Here is a 22,112-nt window from a genome sequence, read left to right as displayed (position 1 = left end):
CAAGCATACCTAAAGCGTAAATCCATATGCAAGCAGGTAATGCAATTTTTCCAGTTTATCAGATTCCCATTCAAATCACTGAATAGCTCATTATGTGCAAGGTTTTGTGATGTCTGTAGAAAAGAAGTAGTGCAGTCTTGTTTTAATCTCCTTGCCTCACTGCTGCGTGTTTTTTAATGGCTTTGAGCAGCTTCCTATGTTAATGCTGGAATGAGCCATGGAACAGTATGCACAACTTCAATTTAAACCACTTCAATGATTAATGTTTAATTGGTTCTTGCAATTAACTCATTCCCAGTGGCAGTGGTACTGATATAAGGCTGTAAGACTTGTTTGGATCATTGAACTGTTGGTGTGTGTTGCTGTAAAATACAGTAAGAGCTGATGTGTTGTTGAGTAAAATAAGATTAGCTTGACTCTGCATATTGAGAAAGTTCAGTATAATTGCAATATTACTTTCTAACCAGGAACTGCTTCACAGGACTTCTCTTAGCTATTTAATGGATTTATTAATGGTTGTTGAATGAAAAAAATTAAAGTACTAACAAGCATGTATAATCTCCGGAAAAGGATTTATTTTTCTTTAATAACAATCAATTTAGAGTTGGTTGTTGGTTTTTTGGTTTTTTTTTTTTTTTTTGTTTTTTTTTGTTTTTTTTGTTTTTTCTCTCAGACTGATTTTACTGGGACTGCTTAAGGATTCCAGTTATCTGGTGAGAGAAATTTCCCCTTTGGAGACAGTGTGAGTCCCTGGTAGAACTAAGCTACTGAAATTCACTACAACCCAGGCCTTGCTGCCTGCCATGTAGCAAGGGGAACCTCTTCTGTACTGATTTAATAATTGTTTTAACTTAAGGAGTGGGACTGCTTTTTTCCCCCTCTTTATAATGAATTCTAAATCTATTCTTTCCAGTCTGTATCAGGAGAATCTTACCAGTACCAGTGGTATTAGCTATACCAGTGATGAGCTGAGTTGAGTGAGGGATGCGATGCTCTGATCCTCAGCTCCGAATATCAGAGCAAAGGGAAATTGTGGCCTTTGATATTTTGGTTTTCTCACCTGATTCTCAGGCAGCTTCTACCAAACCTTGAAGCTCCTGCCAAGGGCTTTAAAGCCCTTTCCACTTAGATTAATCGCATTGTACCTTGGTATGAATTCTTCAATTTGCAGATAAGCATGAAACTTTTAGGGCTATTTGAGCAACTGCTCATCCCTTCGTATAGCGTAGACACATAAAACTACAAAGCATTTCATCTTACGTGCCTGCAGCAAAGAGAGATTTCATAGCCACAGAAGAAAGAGAGAACCGTGTTATTGAGGGATCATGGGCTTTTCTGGAAAGTAGAGGGACCAACTGAAATGTGCCTGTACCATTTAAGAATTGTGGGTGCTTAAGCGCCTGATGTATGTATAGTGTCTCCAAGAATTTCAGCTGGCAACCTGAGCTGCTTGAAGATGTCTGTGCTCATTGCAGGGGGGTTGAACTAGATGAGCTTTGAAGGTCCATTCCAACCCAAACCATTCTGTGATTCTATGAAGTTTAGGGGAGCTGTCAGCTTTTTTCATATTGGTAAGTGCAATTAAAAAGCAGACATGCTGTGATTCTATGATTATGTGATTCTAATAAGAAAAGTAATTTCTTAAACTAGCAGTTTGGTTATTTGTTTGGAGGTGGCTAAAAGAAATCATAAAGAATATGCCTATAGATGCTTTCAGCAGGTAAGTGTCATCTGTTCTTGTGCAGGAACAGGTTCATAGTAACATTTATAGGGACTTAAAATGCAGAACGTGCCAGAAGAAAACATGTCCCTCTGGTTTGTGGTGCCCATGGGAGCTGTTTTCTTCAGTGGGTCATTTTATTTTGCAATAATTGGATGCTGTCATTGATCTGAGCTCCAAACCACCTGGTATCTTAAGGACCATGTTTACTGTCTTAGATGACACAGTCTTTCCCACTTGGGCTGAATTGTGCAAGGCAGCTGGTTAGCTTATATGAGGAAGCTCTGCTTCTGTAAAACATCTGTGCAGCCTAGGTGTTCTTCTATGAAAACTGTCTTTATATAAAAAAGATAAATAGTGTGGCTTTAGTAACTCTTGGAATGTTTTCCCTCTACACAGAAATGCTTCTCTTGCTCTAATAGGATCATAGAATGCTTCGGGTTGGAAAGCACCTTAAAGATCATCTAGTTCCACCCCCCCTGCCAGTAATACTTAATAAGGTTTTAAAAATTTGGTCTCATCTGGAAGCTCCGTGTGAATTCTGAGTTTTACCTTGGTTGGACACTTTTTGCACTGACATCAGGCCTCTTGGGTTTGCCCTGCAAAGTATTATTTTTCTGAAAAAGGGTAGAAATAAGTATTTCGTAGGAAAGCTGAAATCAGTGGACTTTGTAATGGAATCAAATCACCTGACTTGATGTGGTCTGGGGTCCAATAAATGACTTGTTCTTTGAAACAATGATGATAGATGTAGAAAGTGATTAGGCAACTAATTAACATACTTATTAATCACGGGAAGACTTAGTAAGTCACCAAAAGGTTGGCTTCATGCTGCTTATGAAAAACAGCTTGATATGTTTTTAAAACCATTTTTTAATTGATGAGGTGTAGGATTAATGTGTCTGGGCAGAAGCATCAGACAGCCACAGATCTTTCTTGCACAGCTGAGTAGTTAGAGAGCTGTAGTGGCAATCAAATACCCAAATTTATGTGGATCTAAACAATTGCAGATATGGCCAAATGAAAATGTAATAATAAAAAGGAATTCAGCTGTGAAATGAACTTCTAGAAGTGAGCTAAGCCACCGTTTACCCGTGTTGTCTATGCTGCAGCAACCACCTCTTTCTCTTTGTGTTATAAATCCTTATGTATGGATTTAAAAGAGGTGGATTTAAAGGTGAGAGTAGAATGACTTAAATGTGCACATGGATTAGAGGTTTTTATCTTTTCCTTTATTTTCATTTCCCCTCTTGCAGTAATTTCAGGAACTACAAAGAAACAACCATTAAAAGGCAATAAACTGAAATACATTCCTTTAAACGGGTATTCTCTCCTGATGTGTGTATGGCATAAAGCAGCATTTGGTCATTGAAACAGAAATCCCCGTGAATAAAACTAGAAGGAATTACTGGTTTTGTCTTGTGGAGCACAAACCAAAAGCTTTGTCACTTAATGGTGTGCTACAAAGTAAAAGGAATATAATTGCCCAGGCATTTTGCTGAGCTGAGACATAGCACTTTACCCAATCTTATACTTAGAGCAGCTCCTTCCTATGGCTCCTGCAGGCTCCCAAGGTCAGCTGCATTCATTTGATGTTAATGGGCTTTGGAAACCGATGCAATCAATATTAGCTTATGTGCTTATCTCCTGCTAAGGAGTTCCCCATGCAATTCTCATTCCATTTTACTTCTCCTGAGCTAGTTTAATGCAAACCCAATATATCTTGAGGAAAAATGTAAAGAAACAATCACTGACTCATTTTGGAGCTGTTTTCTGTCAGTTATTTACTGTTCTGATAGTCATCATCAGTATAACAATATATACAGCACTGTTATAACAATATATACAGCACTGTTATATGCAAAGAACAAGACCGGGTAGTTGATGCTGCCAGATTAATTGATGCTGGTAGTGTTATTTTTTCAAGTTACCTGGAAACTGCTGAAGGCAGACTTAATTAAAAGTGCTGGGCATCTTCTGAGAAATACATATTTAATGACCTTAATACTTACCATCAAAATCCTTCTCTTGGCCTGATACTCTGCCAAAAGGAGAGGATTAACTTATTTAACCCCCACTCAGGGAGGGTTTTACTTGGTTCCTTAGGCCCTTCAGGACAAGCCACTATGGATATTTTTGCAGGGGGATTGAAGATCCAGAGCCTGGCTAGTAAAATGCCTGAGACAGTGGCCAACTCAGAATATGGTTTACCAGGGAGGTATATCCTGATGCAGTCAGGAAGATCCAGCTCCCACCGCAGCGCAGGGGTTTTGGATGTGTACAGAAGTACACAGGGCTTGGAGCAACCTGGAAGGTGTCCCTGGGCATGGCAGAGGGTTAGATTAGATGATCTCTAAGGTGACTCCCAACCCAAACCATTCTATGTAAAGATGTGTGACCAAAGGTGGATGTGTCTGGCTTGAGTCGCTTGGCTGGAGAAAATAATATATGAAATCGGTATTGCTACCAAAGGGAGTTTAGATTCGTGCACATCATATGCATGTTTTACTGCAGTAGAACTTTTTTGTTCTAAATTTGTTAAAATCCTAAATGGCAAGTATTGACTGCTTGAGTAATTTGGAGGTTTTGTGAGGGGTATCTCACTGCAGTACTATGCTGACTGTATCGGTTGTCTGTCTTCCGCTTCTTCAGAAAGCAGCGTAATCACTTGAAAGACTGAGGTAGTAGAATATCTGTCTCCATCCATGCCATCAATAAAGAGGCATTTGAGAGGATATTACAATCCTATGTGCTGGGGACTAGTTTTGGCTCTATCAAATAAAATCAAACAGAGTATATTATTTGGTTGTCTGTCAATTTTATGCAACATTGCTCTTCTGCAATGAATTCAGCAAGCCATTTCCTCTGGAAAGCTGCTTCTCGACCAAATTAGCTATATCTGCAGGAGCTGAAAGATCTGTCTGCTGTAGAGGTTAGAGGATCACTTCCTCCTGAAGGGTATGCCTATGGGAATGTACTGCTGTAAAAGCTTCCTTATAGCTCTTCATAATCTGTGTCTTAAAGATGTTCAGCTCAAGGATGCAATGCATATGAACACCATATGTGGACATTTGGTCACTGCTCTGAGGGAAATGTGCCATCTGCTGAAGCAAAACCAATTCTTCCAGGTTTTCTTGATGGTCTCTCATGCATGTAATAGTTGAGTCCAACTGTACTTAGCAGGTCTAATGGGAGCTGCAGGTCATAGCCTGTAGCAATCTCCCAAACCCATGTAATTAAAAACTAAACATTTGTGTTGTCTGTAGTTTCTGGTTGTGATGGAGGTGTCCCATTTTCCTTTGCCCTGGTCTGTCATCTCTGGCAGTTTGTGAGAGCGTCCTAGCCAGCCTTAATTAAGTAATGAAAACTGCTGCTTACCTCTCCAAAGCTTGTTCTCATTCCTTTATCCCATACTTCCCAGAACTTAACAAAGCAGTAAAAACAGTAATTAGTGTTCTAATTGCTTATAAATAGTAATATAACAGACTTACTGTCAAACTAACAACCACAAAGCAATCTGCTCTTTGAGAATCTTTAAAATTCTGAGCGCTGAGGCATTCAAAGTAGTGCATTATATTGAAGTAATTTGCTTCAAAAATAAAATATACCCTGGAAATTTATCCTGGCAGCTGTGACGAGCTGCACTTCTGAGCATGTATCTGTTTCAGGTCTGGTTGCTCATCTCTCTTCTCCTAATCCATAGTACTGATTAATGGCTTGTGTCTACTCCTAATTTTAAATATTTACTATTTGCTGTGTACCAGATTCACAAGCTTTGTGTTATTTGGGTTTTGGGCTTGTTTTGTTTTTTTTTTTTTTTTTCCCCCCCTTTTTTTTTTTTTTGTGTGTTTTGTTTTGTTTTGTTTTCCTGGAAAAAAATATCTTACCCGCCCTAATGGAGTGTTACTGGACTGTTTTCTTTGTCTCTTACAGCTTGTACATTATTAATGAAGCCACTAAAGGGGAGCGGGGAGATAAGGCGGAGCACGGGGGCTGCTGGTAGGAGAGGATGAGGTGCAGATGGTAGGAACACACAGATCGGTGACCACCAGGTTTCTCCGCGTTGGGTTTTCTTCTGCCTGAGGGCAGGACAAAAGGGCAGTTTCCAACAGCAATTACAGAAAGAAAACAGATGGATGGAATATGTGACAAGAGCTCGTGACAGGGAGAATTCACACTTTATAGCTATTGATAGGTTGGCATTCTTAATCTTTTTATTCATACTTGAGCCCCTGAAAATTAATTAAGATGTTATTTGGTGTGTCCCTTTATGAAATTAATAGAAAAGTAGTGGGGGGAAACCCATCTGACGTTCGCTACTTGCATGCTGCTTTAGGTGCTGTGTCGTGCTGATGGCTTTTATTGACGTGTAGCATTTGCTGGGATTCATGAGTAATGATGAGGTAATCGAGAGATGGGTCTCTCTACACCCACCCCACAGTGATAAATACAACCTTTGGCAGAATCCTCAGCTTGCTCATTTGCCATGAAACCCCTGAGAAAATCTCTTGTGGATATGAGACACAGCTGCAACAAACAGCTATATTCACTGCGTATTGGTTTTTATCTTCCTTTTTTAGAGGAAGTGTGGCAGTGCTTCCTGAATTATTTAATACTGTAGGGATCTTATAAATTTATAGACCTTCTTGATGAGCCGTTAACATTTGAAGGCTAGATCTAGTTTAGAAGTGTCATAGTTTATCATTCAATCTCCTAAGAAAGGGAAGGAAAACTTTTTTTTCCCCCTTACCTCACCACTCTTGTAGGTGCTAGAACATGATCTATAGTCATTTGGGCTATTTCATGGAGAGAGGGATAAAAAAGCCAGCGGTAAAGTCATAGCTATAAGGCATCATCTCAGGTTAGAGCTGTTTCTTGCTCTGAAATCCTCTGATTCAGGACAAAATTGCCCAGGAAGGTTGACTCAGCACTTTCTTCTTCCAAGGCAGCGTACCCCAGAGGGTATCCCACCACAACATCATTTTATTCTTGCTATTGAAATTAAGATTTTTGGGTTGCTCGATATAATTACTGCAACTGTCTTGGCAGAGTGCCCAAGGCTGCTTGAAGCAGGAGGCCAAATGTTCCTGACTTGGCTGCTGGAGCGTGTGCTATTGCTTCCTCCCCCAGCGCTGGTAGTAGTTGCGTGTCAGTAATTTGCAGATCCTTTGGCACCTTTTCTTTTCTCTCATGGAAATTATTTCTTTGGGGGATTTCATAGAATCATAGAACAGTTAGGGTTGGAAAGGACCTCAAGATCATCTAGTTCCAACCCCCCTGCCATAGGCAGGGACACCTCACACTAAACCATCCCACACAAGGCTTCATCCAACCTGGCCTTGAACACTGCCAGGGATGGAGTGCTCACAACCTCCCTGGGCAACCCATTCCAGTGTCTCACCACCCTAACAGGAAAGCATTTCCTCCTTATATCCAATCTAAACTTCTCCTGTTTAAGTTTTAACCCGTTACCCCTTGTCCTGTCACTACAGTCCCTGACGAAGAGTCCCTCCCCAGCATCCTTATAGGCCCCCTTCAGGTACTGGAAGGCTGCTATGAGGTCTCCACGCAGCCTTCTCTTCTCCAGGCTGAACAGCCCCAACTTTCTCAGCCTGTCTTCATACGGGAGGTGTTCCAGCCCCCTCATCATCCTCGTGGCCCTCCTCTGGACTTGTTCCAACAGTTCCATGTCCTTTTTATGTTGAGGACACCAGAACTGCACACAATACTCCAGGTGAGGTCTCACAAGAGCAGAGTAGAGGGGCAGGATCACCTCCTTCGACCTGCTGGTCACACTCCTTTTGATGCAGCCCAGGATACGGTTGGCTTTCTGGGCTGTGAGCGCACACTGCAGCCGGCTCATGTTCATTTTCTCATCGACCAGCACCCCCAAGTCCTTCTCCGCAGGGCCGCTCTGAATCTCTTCTTTGCCCAACCTGTAGCTATGCCTGGGATTGCTCCGACCCAGGTGTAGGACCTTGCACTTGTCGTGGTTGAACTTCATAAGGTTGGCATCAGCCCACCTTACAAGCATGTCAAGGTCCCTCTGGATGGCATCCCTTCCCTCCAGCATATCAACCAGACCACACAGCTTGGTGTCATCAGCAAACTTGCTGAGGGCACACTCAATCCCACTGTCCATGTCAGCGACGAAGATGTTAAACAAGACCGGTGCCAACACCGATCCCTGAGGGACACCACTCGTTATCGGTCTCCAGCTGGACGTAGAGCCATTGACCACAACTCTTTGTGTGCGGCCGTCCAGCCAGTTCTTTATCCACCGAGTGGTCCATCCATCAAATTGATATCTCTCCAACTTAGAGACAAGGATGTTGTGTGGGACAGTGTCAAACGCTTTGCACAAGTCCAGGTAGATGACATCAACTGCTTTACCCTTGTCCATCAACTCCGTAGCCCCATCATAGAAGGCCACCAAATTGGTCAGGCAGGATTTCCCCTTAGTGAAGCCATGCTGGCTGTCGCCAAGCACCTTGTTGTTTTTCATGTGCCTTAGCATGCATTCCAGGAGAATTTGCTCCAAGATTTTGCCAGGCACAGAGGTGAGACTGACTGGTCTGCAATTCCCCGGGTCTTCCATTTTCCCCTTCTTGAAAATGGGGGTTATATTTCCCTTTTTCCAGTCGTCGGGAACTTCACCTGACTGCCATGATTTTTCAAATACGATGGCCAGTGGCTTAGCAACTTCATTCGCCAATTTTTTTTTTTTTTTTGTATGTGACTACTTTAATGTTTTTACAAACCTTTTTTTGTCACACAAAGTATGAGATGATTGGGTTGGAAATGACTGAAGAAATACTAACTCAAGGACTTGCTTGTGTGATGCTGGTTCTGGGAGGATGCCCCATGCACCCAAAAAAGAACTGTCTAGAGTGGCAGTTTTGATCCAGTGGGTTTGTAAAACATCTTTGTATCTTCTATAGAATGCTTTTTCTCAGGAGCACTGTTCAGTAGCACTTTCTACATGCCCAAATGGATTATGCTGGCAAAGCCTAGTGAGCAGTGTGTGTCAGAGATACAAGACTGGTAACTTGAGTAAGTTGCATGATTTCTGGGGGGTTGCAAGTAGATGATCTTAAGGTGCTTTCCAACCCTAACCACTCTGTGATTCTATGATTCTAAGTTGCCCTGTTGGTGTGTTTGCTTTCTTTATGTCATAGCAATATTGCCTCGTAATATGAAATACGTCAAAGCCTCTTTAGGTGGACTCCAAAAATGGCTGTGAGGGGAGATGTATACTTTTTAAGTATTGATTCTCTTTGCCCTCCCCACATACACATCCTCTGGAGGTTGTTTCATAAAATATGTTGGTTACCTAAGAAAAATGCTTTAACTGGGATGGTACATGTCAAAGGTGATCCCTTCAAGTTCCAGGGCAGGGAAGTGTCTATATCCTCCATGCTCTCCCCTCCCCAATATTCTTGCTAAAACGGGTACTTGGTGCCTTTATTTATAATGATATTCGAATGTGTAATTTGTATATTGGACCTAATATACCTGCATTTGTAGCTTTTGCTCAGTTTGACTCACAGGCCCGCCAACATGGGTCTAAGATGAGAATTGTCTTGTCGGCTAGAAGGCAGCTCCAGGTGGGTATTGGGCTCTAACAAGACATTTTAAATGGTTAGTTCTTCTTCCCAGTGTTTGCTGAGTTCTGTGTTTGCTGATCCGCTTGGGAGGGTATTTTCTACATGAACCTTAGCAGACAGTCCTCGATAGAGTTTGGCTGCTGTTTAGAAGGGCAGAACCTGCCCTCTGCTGGATTCTTCAAGTACTAAGAAACTGATAATTCAGAGCTTCGCACAAGACTACTAAATTGCATATTGGGCTTTAAACCCCATTTGCTACTCTGTCCCAGAGCTACCGAGTTGTTGTTCTACATTTCAGCATGCTGTTTTAAAATCACAGTAAACTCACTGAAAATGAGCAGGCAAAACCAAAAAAGTACCGCAGTGCCTCTGAGGTGGCTGCAGACAAATATAAATTGAAGGTTAAATCTGGCTATTTCAGTTTTAACCAGAATGCATTGATAGCAACTCGAGACACAGTTCAGTGGTGAGTTTTTAATGTGGTTTTGGATTGAGAAGTGTTGTATAATGCTGGAGGTAATAGTCTCTTAAAAATTTATACACATCAAAGCTAAGCCAAAGGAGTGGATATAGAGAGCCTGACATACAAATTATGTGTTAGGGGCAAAGAGCCAGTTGGAAATACATCTGGGCTGGTCATTGTCCCATCCTGAGGTGTTATCTGTCCAGTAAGTGGTTTTCGTGAGCAGTCTTGTGTGTCTTAGTTGGGTTAGCTCATTGCTGAGAGGCTGTTGGAAACTGAAGAAGGGTTAAAAGAGGAAGACTGGCCAAAGGCTTGAATAACAAATATTCTTTATGGGAAGGAGGTTTTGTGTTCAGAAAGGAATACATGACACATGGCATCCCTGTCTCTTGGAGGTGCTCCTTTTCCAAAAGTGACTGAATCCTGTTGCTCACCTGACTTCTAAGCAGAAAAACCTTTTAAAGTCAAACTCAATAAATAGATTGCAGCAGCTAAATTCAGCCTGGTTTGATATTTTAAGGATCACTACTGAACTTGTATTTCAGAAGTGGAAGACCCCTCTACTCTGCTCGCATGAGACCCCATTTGGAGCACTGTGTGCAGTTCTGATGTCCTCAATATAAGAAGGACATGGAGCTGTCCAGAGGAGCAAGTCCAGCAGAGGGCCATGAGGATGATCAGGGGCTGGAGCACCTCCCGTATGAAGATAGGCTGAGGAAATTGGGGCTGTTCAGCCTGGAGAAGAGAAGGCTGCGTGGAGACATCATAGCAGTCTTCCAGTACCTGAAGGGGGCCTACAAGGATGCTGGGGATGGACTCTTTATTAGGGACTGTAGTGACAGGACAAAGGGTAACAGGTTTAAATTTAAACAGGGGAAGTTTAGATTGGATATAAGGAAGAAGTTCTTTACTGTGAGGGTGTTGAGGCACTGGAATGGGTTGCCCAAGGAAGTTGTGAATGCTCCATCCCTGGCAGTGTTCAAGGTCACATTGGACGGGGCTTAGAGCAACCTGGTCTAGTGGAAGGTGTCCGTGCCCATGACAGGGGTTTGGGACTGGATGAGTTTTAAGGTCCCATCCAACCCAAACCAGTCTGGGATTCTATGATTATCATACAAAAACTTTCTGCGTATCATCCAGGCATCAGATTTCTGGTATTGCATACTATGACCTGGTTTTACATAGAAGATGGGAAGAATTAGGGGCTTTCCTTGAATGTATTGTGCTTTTTTTCTGTTCCCTGAACAGCGTCTTTTGTATTTAGGTTTAGTTCAGATGATCTCAGAAGATTTATTTTAACCAACTCATTAAATCAGTGTCTTTTTACACCACCATTATAATGACTTTAAACTGTTGCACTTTTTATGTTTGTCTGCATCTCTAGGGTTGGAGGCCTCAGTCTTTGCAGTGGTCCGTGTAGATGTTCGAGTGGCAATATCTCATTAGGATGAAGGCTCATCTCTGCAGGACTGAGACAGCATTTGCTAATAGCAGCACAACTGTTTCTGGTATCAAGCTGTGGGAAGGGATAATAGAGGCAGTCACTGTCTCTGCCTGCTTCTGTGTTACTCTCAGGACACAAGTTAATGACTAGCAAACAGCGTCACATGGGAAAGGGAATGTACAAGTCCTACCTGTGTATATCTGTTGGGAATCCCATGTAAGGCTATTCTGTTGAGTTAATTAGATAAATACCTTAGGAAATTGCAGTTGGGAAATCACAGTATGTTTTATACCTCCATGTAACACATAGGATGCTGGGCTTGACTTTTCATCTGCCTTAGGTAGCTGCAGGAACAAAAATGTACCCTCAGCCTGGTTTTCCTTCCCATTGACTGAAGCAGCTCAAAAATGAGATTGGAGGTCCCCCTGGGCAGTCTGGAGCTAGAAATATTTAAGTAAGAGTATCAAAGTAGAGATGAAAATGGTATTGAGGAAGTTTTGAGCAAGTAAATGAATAAATATATTGGGTTAATATACTTCTAATAAAATCCAACCTTTTCAACTGGAAAAAACTGAGTTTGAGACATCTAAAATGGATATAATGTGTCCTGGACTCAGGATTACTGGAGTGGTAGCTGTAAGTCACATGTCATAACAGGTAGGTTGGAACCAGCATTAAAATCTGGTTTTACTTTTGTTTTATTTTTTCAAGAACCAGGTCTATATTTCAAATTATGGTTCCTGTATGTTTCCCATCCTGGAAGCTCTAATGGGTGCTTTGCTTTTCCTACAGTGAATCAGAGGGCTGGAGCAGCTCTGCTCTGGAGCCAGGCTGAGAGACCTGGACTTGTTCAGCCTGGAGAAGAGAAGGCTCTAGGGAGACCTTAGAGCAGCTTCCAGTGCCTAAAGGAGCTACAAGAAACCTGGAGAGGGGCTTTGGACAAGTCTGTAGGGACAGGGCAAGGGGGAATGGCTTTAACCTGACAGAGGAGAGATTGAGATGAGATCTTAGGCAGAAGTTCTTCCCTGTGAGGATGGTGAGGCCCTGGCACAGGTTGCCCAGAGAGAAGCTGTGGCTGCCCCATCCCTGGCAGTGTTCAGGGCCAGGTTGGACAGGGCTTGGAGCAACCTGGTCTAGTGGAAGGTGCTAATGAAACTAGGAGTGTGCATCCATTACATCTCTGGGGACTTTCCTTTGTGAGGGAGGCAGGCAGGAACACAGCCCTTTGTGACTGAGCCACCCTCACTGAAAGCCTCGAAGGAAATAGTAGCTCTTCACTCTTCTTGTAGTGATGCTTTTGCTTGCCCAACCCAGGTATGAGCCAGACTAGTAAGTTAAACTAGCACATAACTAACTGCAAAACAGCTGTGCCGTGCACAGCCTTGGCAGAGCATGAGGCTGAAACAGAGGCAGCCTCTGTGCCAGTCCCACCTCTGGAAGCTCTTACCTTGGCTTAGTTGTGTTGTAAAACTGCTGCCAAAGTGCTAAAATGTCACTTTTTTTTGCCTTAGCTAATCTGTAAACTTGCGGGTTTCTTGTTAAATCTTGATTGGCATATTTTAGCAATAGCATGTTAAACTAAGCTAAAGGAGTGGTAGTGGTGGTCTTAATATCATAGAGTCATGATGTATATATGCGGCCAACTAACTCATTTATAGCAACAGGAACAAAATAAGAGTTGTCTCTTTCTCATTCCCTGTTTAACTGTATCAGTCAAGTTTTCAGTACAAGTGTCCAAAAAAAGAGAAGCCAGCTGAGACTTGTGTGAGCACTTCCATGCTATGTGTGTTTTAGGGCAATTCAGGTTTGATGGCCATTCAGATGTTTTGCTGTTCAAGGTAAGGGTTGCTTGTTATCAGGGATATCTGCTAAATCACCCTCCTTCATAAACCTTCCTCTTCTTTGGCGATAGGATAAGTTAGGCTTATACGGAAAGACTAATGTTTATTATGGGTATCAGGCATGGCTTACTCTGCATATACTTTATACAGGTACATGAACAGAGTGAGAGAGCAGGATTGTAGAGGAGCTCTTGCCTGTTATATAATGGTTTGGGTTGGAAGGGATCTTAAAGATGATCCAGTTCCAACCCCCTGCTATGGATGTTTTCTAAATGCGCACTGGAAAAAAATGTATTAGCTAAAAAGAGGAGAAGAATCCTTAGTTCTTTCAAACAGTGACAACCTTTACATACAAATATCTGTATCTGTATATATGTAGATATATCTATCCATATAGAATATCTGTATATATAGAACATGTGTGTGTGTATGTATATATGGAGAGAGAGATGGAGATCCTGTCTCCACTCTATTTTCTGCTCAGCGAACTAGAAGGTGCTTGGCCTCTGTCTCCTGCCAGGGTTTATTTTGGGATGGGGAAATAAACACCACAACTGCTACTGAATGCCAGATGTTTGGAAAGAAAAAATGATCTGGAAGTCTTAGAGCAATAGCTTTTGTATTTATGAATACTTTAATACAACAGGCAAAGCCAAAATATGCTTCTTGATGATACTTCAGATTCCTCCAGTTCTCACGTGAGAAAACATTCAATAAGCTGTTTAAAAGGAGGTATTTATATATGAATAGGGAGGAGATATTGGTAACCTCCAGTGTGACTGGATTTTGGTTAATTTTCCAGGATTATGCCATTACCTTTTTTTTTTTTTTCCTAGGTGCCGTTTCACAAACGAAATCTGGTTGATCAAGAGTCACTGGCCAAAGGGCAGCTAGTGAGGTTGCTTGTAAATAAATACATTAGTGATGCTCTGGAGCACACACATGATTTCACAGCAGGCAGTTGCAGTGGCTTTAAAATAATATATCAACAAAATGTAGAAGTTTTCGCAGAGAATGGAGGCTGAATACTGAAAATAAAGTAGCTTGCAACAGCTGCCAAGGGGAAGGAACGGGAGTTGAGAGGAAAAACTACAACTGGAAACAGATTCTGGGGCAACAGAGAAACCTCCGTATATAGGATATATAGAACTGATCTCCAGTTGCTCAAGTGGGCTATAAAAAGTCTCTTCCCTTTTGCACCATTCAAAGGCCAAGGCTTACACAAGAGTGTAAGCTGCCTGTAATTCATCTGCTGTGTCCTGGAAAGCAGAAGAGCAAATTGACCTCCCTCGCTGTTAAACCTTTGGAATTAAGGAATATTTTACTCAACATGAGACCACTAAGCCATTCCTTCTGGCTATTTAAACAATTGTACTCTAAGAAGGACACAGGATTGCAAATATTATTGTTAGCTGTGCTAAGAGAGTAGGAACTGTGTAATTCTGCTGCTGGTAAGTTTGTTTGATCAACCACTTTCTTTTTGAAGTGGTACAGCCTCTTGGTTAGGAATGTCTTATGGTTGCTGTAAGTTTGGTTATTCTTTTTCTGCTGGGTCATTTTTGAGCACTAAAAAGTTTTCTTTCCCCTTTGGTTATCATCTTCTCCCCCAGGTACTGGGGAGGTCTAAGGATCTCGGGAGCTCTACAGGCAAGTCTGGGAAGCTTTCCATGTTGTCCTGATGGTGTGGATCTGGATTATACTCTCCTCACCAGAGGTTGGCTATAGCAAATTTGCACGATTTTGTGATATGGAGCAATGTCAGTGACAAATTGTTGTGTTCATTTCACTCATCAGAAGTGGCATATAAACTCATGTTATGCCTAAGAAGATAAATCCATGCACTCATGGCATGGATCATCGGCTTGTTGGATATAAGCTTTCAGAGGTAAAGGAAAGGAAAAGGCTTCTGAACTTTGCTAAAACTCATCTTTAATTCCTTCAAACGTACTCTTTTTCCTATTTTTTGTCTTCCTAGAGCAGTCAGTCTTTTGTAATATCCAATTCACTGGCCACTTGTATATTTTTGGTGTCATATTGTAATATTTTCCAAAAATGATAATATACTGAACAGAGGAAATAAACTGCCTCAAGCATGCAGATAATAATTGAGAAACACGTTTCACCAAGCAGCAACATATTCCTAAAATCCCTTTGTAGTGCCTTTTGTTTTAAATCATTCTCAGGATTTCAGTCCTGCAGGTCCTGCTGTTGGGCTGTTGCTGCAGGGTGGGATTTGTAACGTGCTGACAACAGGGGGCAGAGCGAGTTTATGTTTGAAAAGAAGAGAAATCACTGTCAGAGGAGTCAATGGGTATTTGTTCCTTCAAGTATAAATAAGCCTCATCTTATTGAAAAGATAATAGCAAGTCCTCTGTTTAAATCTGCTGTGCAGAACGTGGGGATGGCTGAGCATTTCAAAGGCTTGGTTGCTGTCTTAGATCCTCTTGTATAAAGCAGATAAGGCAGTTAATTTAAAAGTTTGTATTTATTTGGGTTGATTCAAAATCTTTTTATTAACTGTTTATTTAATTTTAGCCACCCAATATGGCTCTGGCAAGCTCTCAGCATACTTCTGGCTGCCTTGACTGTCTAAAGAGACTTTTGGCAGGGTCCTAGGTCTGGGATTTGCACGCTTTTTCCATCCTAACAAGCATGCTTGAGGCGCCTAACCATACTTAGCAAATGAAAAAGGAACAAACTTCACTTAACCATGAAAGGAGTAGGAAGGGAATCTGTTGCTGCTGTTATTACATCCACACGTCTTGGTCTAATTTGGACTTTGATGGTGAAGAAGTGGCAACCTGATTTCTGTTGTACTTGAAGAAAGGCACAAAAGCATCCTAAACTACCTTTGTGATTATTGCTTTATGTTTTTTAAAGGGGTGAAGCATAGATCTGAGGGGACACTTGTCATGTTTCTCAAATATTCATGGTTATCTGACAAGGTAACACATTGCTTGTGGAACAGACTGCAATCCTGACTTCATATTTTGAAGGCTTTGAATACAATTATTAGTTGTTTCCTGTGAATTTCATCTAATAGTGACCCGGGGTTTATATTTTTATATATATATATGTATGAAAAATCACCTATGGAAAATACTTGCAGGTTCCCTCAGAGCTGTGAATAAAAGAAAGCTCAGTACTTCATAGTCTTGAATCGTCTGTCTCTTAATGCTGTACTTGAGTTTCCCAGTCCAGCTGATGTACTATCAGAACATAGACTTCTTTCATCTTAGCTAACCCCAGCTGTATTATTAGGGGCATTGTTAAGCCACTGGCTAACGGCAGTCTTCATTTAGAATAAGGCATTGGAAATTCCATGTCCATTCTTTATATGGAAATGTTTATACAATATAAACTTGGGCTTAGTAAAGCAAGTCTTTTTCATCTGGACAGTCTCTCCACACAATGCATCATGCCAGACAATAGATGAAGTGTTTTAATATGGTGGTAAGCAGTGTGTGCATGTGTATGTATATACTTATTAAAAATATGTATTTATATATATGCAAGCACATGTGAAATGGCCTTTCATTTCCTGCCTTTTAAGGGAGATTACATTGCACAGCTACCTACCCACGGTGGGATGTTTAGCTCCCACTTTTGAATGCCTCAGAGCATTCACACACTCATGTTGTGAGATGGGAGGGAGACAAATTACCTAAGTGCTCTGAATGGACCAATCCACCCCTTAGAAATTATAGTTTAAATTCTTCTAGCTGTGGCAAGAAATACAGGAAAATCACTTGGTGATAGTGAGTGCAGTAGCTGTTTTAAAATCCTGCTAACTAAGAATGGATTCCTGAAGACAATATTCATCTGTGTCTACACTTCTCCCCAAAATAAGTGTTGCTGTTTCAAATGACTGCAAATGAAACTTGCAGACACCTTTGTCGCTTATGCTTACAGACACATGCTCCAAAAAAGCCCAACTTTTAAAACTTTCTGTTGTGCAGTTGCTTTTAGGGAGTATAGGAAGGTGAAGTCAGCACAACAGAATGCACTTTATATAACATATATAATTGTGATGGAAATAATTTAGCTTGTATTCTGATATTTCCTGCTTATTTGAAAAGAGAAATGGCAACAGTCTGTCCCCCTTCCCTACCACATGCACTGTTCAAATATGGATTCTCTTTTTTTATCCCTCAAGTCTCATCCAGCTCTGTCTCCTACATTCTAAGGTGGCTGCCTTTCTGCATTGAAGTCCCTAGGTACACCGAATGCCCCATGTACCTTTGTTAGATCAGTGCAACGTCCATTGATTTGAGCAGTTGGACCAGATCCTGCAGGTCAGGTGAGGATAAAAAAAAAAAAATCATTGAGGTCTTTGAAATAAATATATGCTGAAGTTATCTCTGACTTTGGTGTGAATTAGTATGTGCTTAAGGGTTTCCCTCAGGAGGAACACCTTTCCCAAACAGGCACAGTTACCTGTTGTGACAGAACAAGGGGTGATGCTTTTAAACTGAAAGAGGGGAGTTTCAGCCTAGATGTAAGGAAAACACTACAATGAGGGTGGTAAAACACTGGCACGGGTTGCCCAGAGAGGTGATGGATGCCCCAGCCCTGGAGACATTCAAGGCCAGGCTGAATGTGGCTCTGGGTAACCTGATCTAGTTCAAGATGTCCCTGTGTATTGCAAGGGCTTGGAACTAGATGGTCCTTTCCAGCCAAAACCATTCTATGATCAGGTAAGGGACAGCAGTATCTATGCAACAGCTGGAATAGTTGCAGACAGGCAAAGCCATGTTGTCTGTTTAATGCCTGGGGAAGAGCTGCTTGTCCCACAGTTCTCATTCAGCTTTCACTCCAGTATTAATTTTGTCCAGGAAATGCTTTCCAGTTTTATTGATGCACATGACACACTGAAAATTCAGATATGCCTTCAAGTTGTGTACTGCAAGTGTTAATGTTGTAAGAATGAATTGTCAGAATTTGGTTCAGTAGAGCTATAGCCATTACTTGTATCCTTGGTGGTTATATGCTGGGCTCTAATAGTATTTTAATTCAAAGACAATGCTGCCTGAAAAGCTTTCTCATAAAGCATTACATTAACTGGCACAGGTTGCCCAGAGAAACCGTGGCTGCCCCATCCCTGGCAGTATTCAAGGTCAGGTTGGACAAGGCTTGGAGCAACCTGGTCTAGTGGAAGGTGTCCCTGCCTGGGGCATGGCGGTTGGAACTGGATGAGCTTTGAGGTCCCTTCCAACTCAAACCAGTCTGTGATTGTATGACTAATTTGTCATGAAATAACTGTTTTTTTCACTAAATAGCTGTGAATTTTGAATGTATGCCATTCCAAACAACTTCAAAATGCAGTACTTATTTTTGCTTTTGAAATAGAAATGCCAACTGCAACTGGAGGAAATGGGTGGGTTTTTTTTTAGATTCACAGTGCTGCTTCTTTTAGGCTTGCTTCTGAGGAGGACTAGAGAAGTTCTCAGTAAGTCTTACAAGGACTGGGTGAGAATAGCTTTCATTTCTGCTGTTGATCACTTACAAGTTCTAGTCATAGATTTGGTTGTCTGTATCATTACCTCATGTTGGGGTAATGTGAAATAAAAATGTAGTAGAATGTGAAGTGCCAGAGGTAAAGTCGATTCCCCACATTTTTGATGAGACCTGGTCATGTATGGATGACTTTTAGGTGGATCCACAACTTACTGTGCTAGTGATACCTGAGCAATACTCTTCTGGGCTTCATTTGAAGTTTGTTACAATGTTTTCTTGTGAAGCTACAGATTCATCTGCGTGATATTTGAAAACAAGCAAGCAAGATGGCACTGTTGTAGCATGGTGCTTGAGTGGCCGTGGGGCCCGTCATCCCTCTGAGCAGAAGGCAGCAGATGCTTTGCTGTGACACACACAAAAAAGGATCGTTGCTATCTGTAACTGTGAAAAATTGATCTCACTGTTGCGCAGTGTTTCCTGAAATTCAGTCCAAGCTTTCTTTGTACTGATTTTCCTCCTGCATACTCTTAAACAATTTTGACCTTCTTTGTGACTTGGATGCCATTTTGTTGGTTGTTTCCTTGCTCTTTCTGCAGCGATGTGTTGGATGATGTGGCTATCAGCACTTAGGTTTGTATCAGAAAATAAGTTTAGGAATCACTTGGTAGAGTTGATCTCACTCTGTGGCAAACTGCGGAGAGGCTGAGGGGGCATAGGGATATGTCCAGAGCTTCATTTAGTAGCTTCTGATGAGTTGCCATACTCCTTTCTTGAAAGGAGGAACTATCTTCATCTGAGATGGAAAACCAACAAAGGCCAGGTTTGGGTCTTACCAGAACACATATATTGTATGATACAGAATGTCTCATTCATAATGCTGGGCCTTTCTAAAAGCATATTTCATTTCAGACTGTTTATTGTTGCAGGTCTAAGTGACACTCGTAGAATCTGTTTTCACAGGATGCAGTAGGGACCGGAGCACGTCCATGGGTGTTATTGTGCAACCAGCAACCTGCTGGTTCTGGGAGAGAAGTGAATGGGAGAGCTGTATAAGGCAAAGTGTCAGCAATAGGCCTTCTGTGCCTTTGGGGCTGGATCAGTGTAAACTGCAGTGTGTGAGTGCAGCAGAGGCAAAAAAGCATCACCTCTGCCACCAATCCTGCTGCAGCGAAGGATCTGCCTTCTGTGCCTTGCGCCATGTTCTATCTTTTTCACAGCTTCATTTCCTTTCTTTTCAGCAGTGAAATGCTCTCTCTCATTTCAGGCTATTTTTATCCTCTTATCATAGTTATTTCCTTAGGTAAATAGTTTCCTGGCGCTGCTGCTGGGAGCTGGAACGTTGTGGTACAGTAGGTACGGATGATGTGGGAGGTGAAATGCAGCACTACAGCAGTCCTTTTCTTTCCTATTTTTTTGACCTGCTTCAAACAAAGCAAGCTCCCGCGTCAGCAGGATGGTGCGTTGAAGAGAGAAAAAAACAAAAAACAAACCCCCAAACCAAACCCAGAAAGCCCACAAAATATTATGGATGTAAAATGTGTTTGGGTAGAAGAAATGATTTTTCCAGTTTGCCTATCTGGGCAATCAGCTGTGTGCTCTTGGGCTGGTTTTTAGGTGTATTTTTTTCCCCACACACAGTTGATTTAGAGCAACAAGGCCTCTTACCTAAGCGCCTGGAGGGAGAAGATTGCAGGGCATGGGTGGAGGCTGTACCAGAGACCTTTGATAACTGTATTTAGGGATTCTGTTATTTGGTCTAAAATCCAAGAAACATTGTCAATAGTGGGGACTGAAAACCTGCACAGCAGGAGCATGGAAACCATGGGACCTGTTGTTCAAGCTCTTAAAGCATGTGATCCTATACATGCCTCTGCATGTGCTCTTTGTTACCAGTGAACTCTAACTTGATCTTTTCTGTTCAGTTATTCTGAGGGGTTTTGCCCACTGTCCCATCCATGACAAAAGGAATTTTTTCCCCACCTTTTCGGGAGGGATTTTTATCAAGATTACTGGGAACATTTGTTCTACATCCTTATGAAGTTTACTGAATTTATAATCACTCAAAATTTCATTGGAATGTGGAGGAGTGAATGACATAGGTGGCTCTGTACATCACTGGAATGGGAAGTTCTCTAAGTCTTGAAAGCTTTTCCTAGAAAATGCTATCATTTTGCCTAGATTTCTTACAGACTCAATACATTAATGGAAGGTGTTCATGTCCATGGTGGGTGTGTGTGTGTGTGTGAAACTGAATGAGTTTTAAGGTCCCTTCCAACCCAAACCATTCTAGGATTAAGTAGTAGCAGAGCAGGTGCTGATTTAAAAGAATGTGTAAGCATATGTTGAAGTGCTTTGTACAGTGAAGAAAAATATATAAGCACTTTTTAAAACACTTTTCAAATACATAAGCACTTTTAAGAGTGCTTATTGTAAGCACGGTCCTGTGCTGACTGAAAAATAGATGGGGCAAATGCTTTTCAGAGCTTGTCTGATAATTTCCTCAGAGGTGCAAGGTGTACCATAGTTGATATTAAATGCTGCCTGTGAAAGCTGAGTTTCCAGACTAGACGACTTGAATCCAAGTGAGATCACGGGAGCTGGGAGTTCAGTTATGAGGCTGATGGGTTAAATTTATAGTGGTTGTATTTGAAGGTCATTTGAAATAATTTGGCTGTGAATGAAGTTACTCTAGAGAAAAACGAAAAGTTAGCTGTCTAACATGTATTAATTTTAAGGAGAATTTTGTTGTTCAGCGAAACATGGCTGCATCAGTAGTGTGGTGAGATACTCCTTCTCCAGGCTGATAGTCAACCGTATCCATATTTAAATGGCAACTTCTATTTTATTGCCACCTTAATTTGTAACTTGAAATTCACTTTGGAAATGTTAAGTCATTAACCTGAGGAGCTGGTGGGATGTTGGTGCCGTTCCCTGTTCAGCCTGATCTATTCCCACAGTGCAAAGCTCTATTGCTATTTTGTGTTTCTTCCCCTTCATTCATGCCTTTGAATTATGCCATGCTCTTACTATTCAAAATTAAGGCTTGAAACTTACCTTTGTCTCGGATTCTCATATCCATTTTGTACCCCCACTTTTTTTTTTTTTATTTGGATTTTTAACAATAGGTTTCACTTACTATTTTTATCTTCTATTCTTCTACACATAATAGCGTGTATTACCTGCCTTGGCTTAATGAAATAGTGATCCTTACCTAAAAATAACTCTTCAGTGCAAATGTCTAGGTATACACTTCTTTGCCTATAGGCTCACTAGCATTTGGTGCTTTCATTTCTTTCCATTCCAGTAAGTTAAATGTATAAATATGTTAGAAATAACAAGCTGTAGCATTGTCTGTGCATGTTTCTGATTGTGATAGGATTACAGCTTTGAAGGATTCTAAATTGTGAAATTATGCTGTTGTAACTGGCAGTTGCTATTAATTAATAACAAGCGTGAGGAGTAAGAGAATCCTCAGTCTGTATGGTCGTGTCTGGGTCACTGAATCTCTGCAAGTAGGTTAAGGTCAAATCTGGTTTTCTTATTTTTCCCTTCCTAGTTTCAGTACCAATAAGGAAAATGA

This window comes from Lathamus discolor, chromosome 6 (assembly GCF_037157495.1).
Source record: "Lathamus discolor isolate bLatDis1 chromosome 6, bLatDis1.hap1, whole genome shotgun sequence".
NCBI classification, from domain to species: Eukaryota; Metazoa; Chordata; class Aves; order Psittaciformes; family Psittacidae; genus Lathamus; species Lathamus discolor.
The sequence above is the reverse complement of the archived record's forward strand: the minus strand, read 5'-3'. Positions refer to the sequence as shown.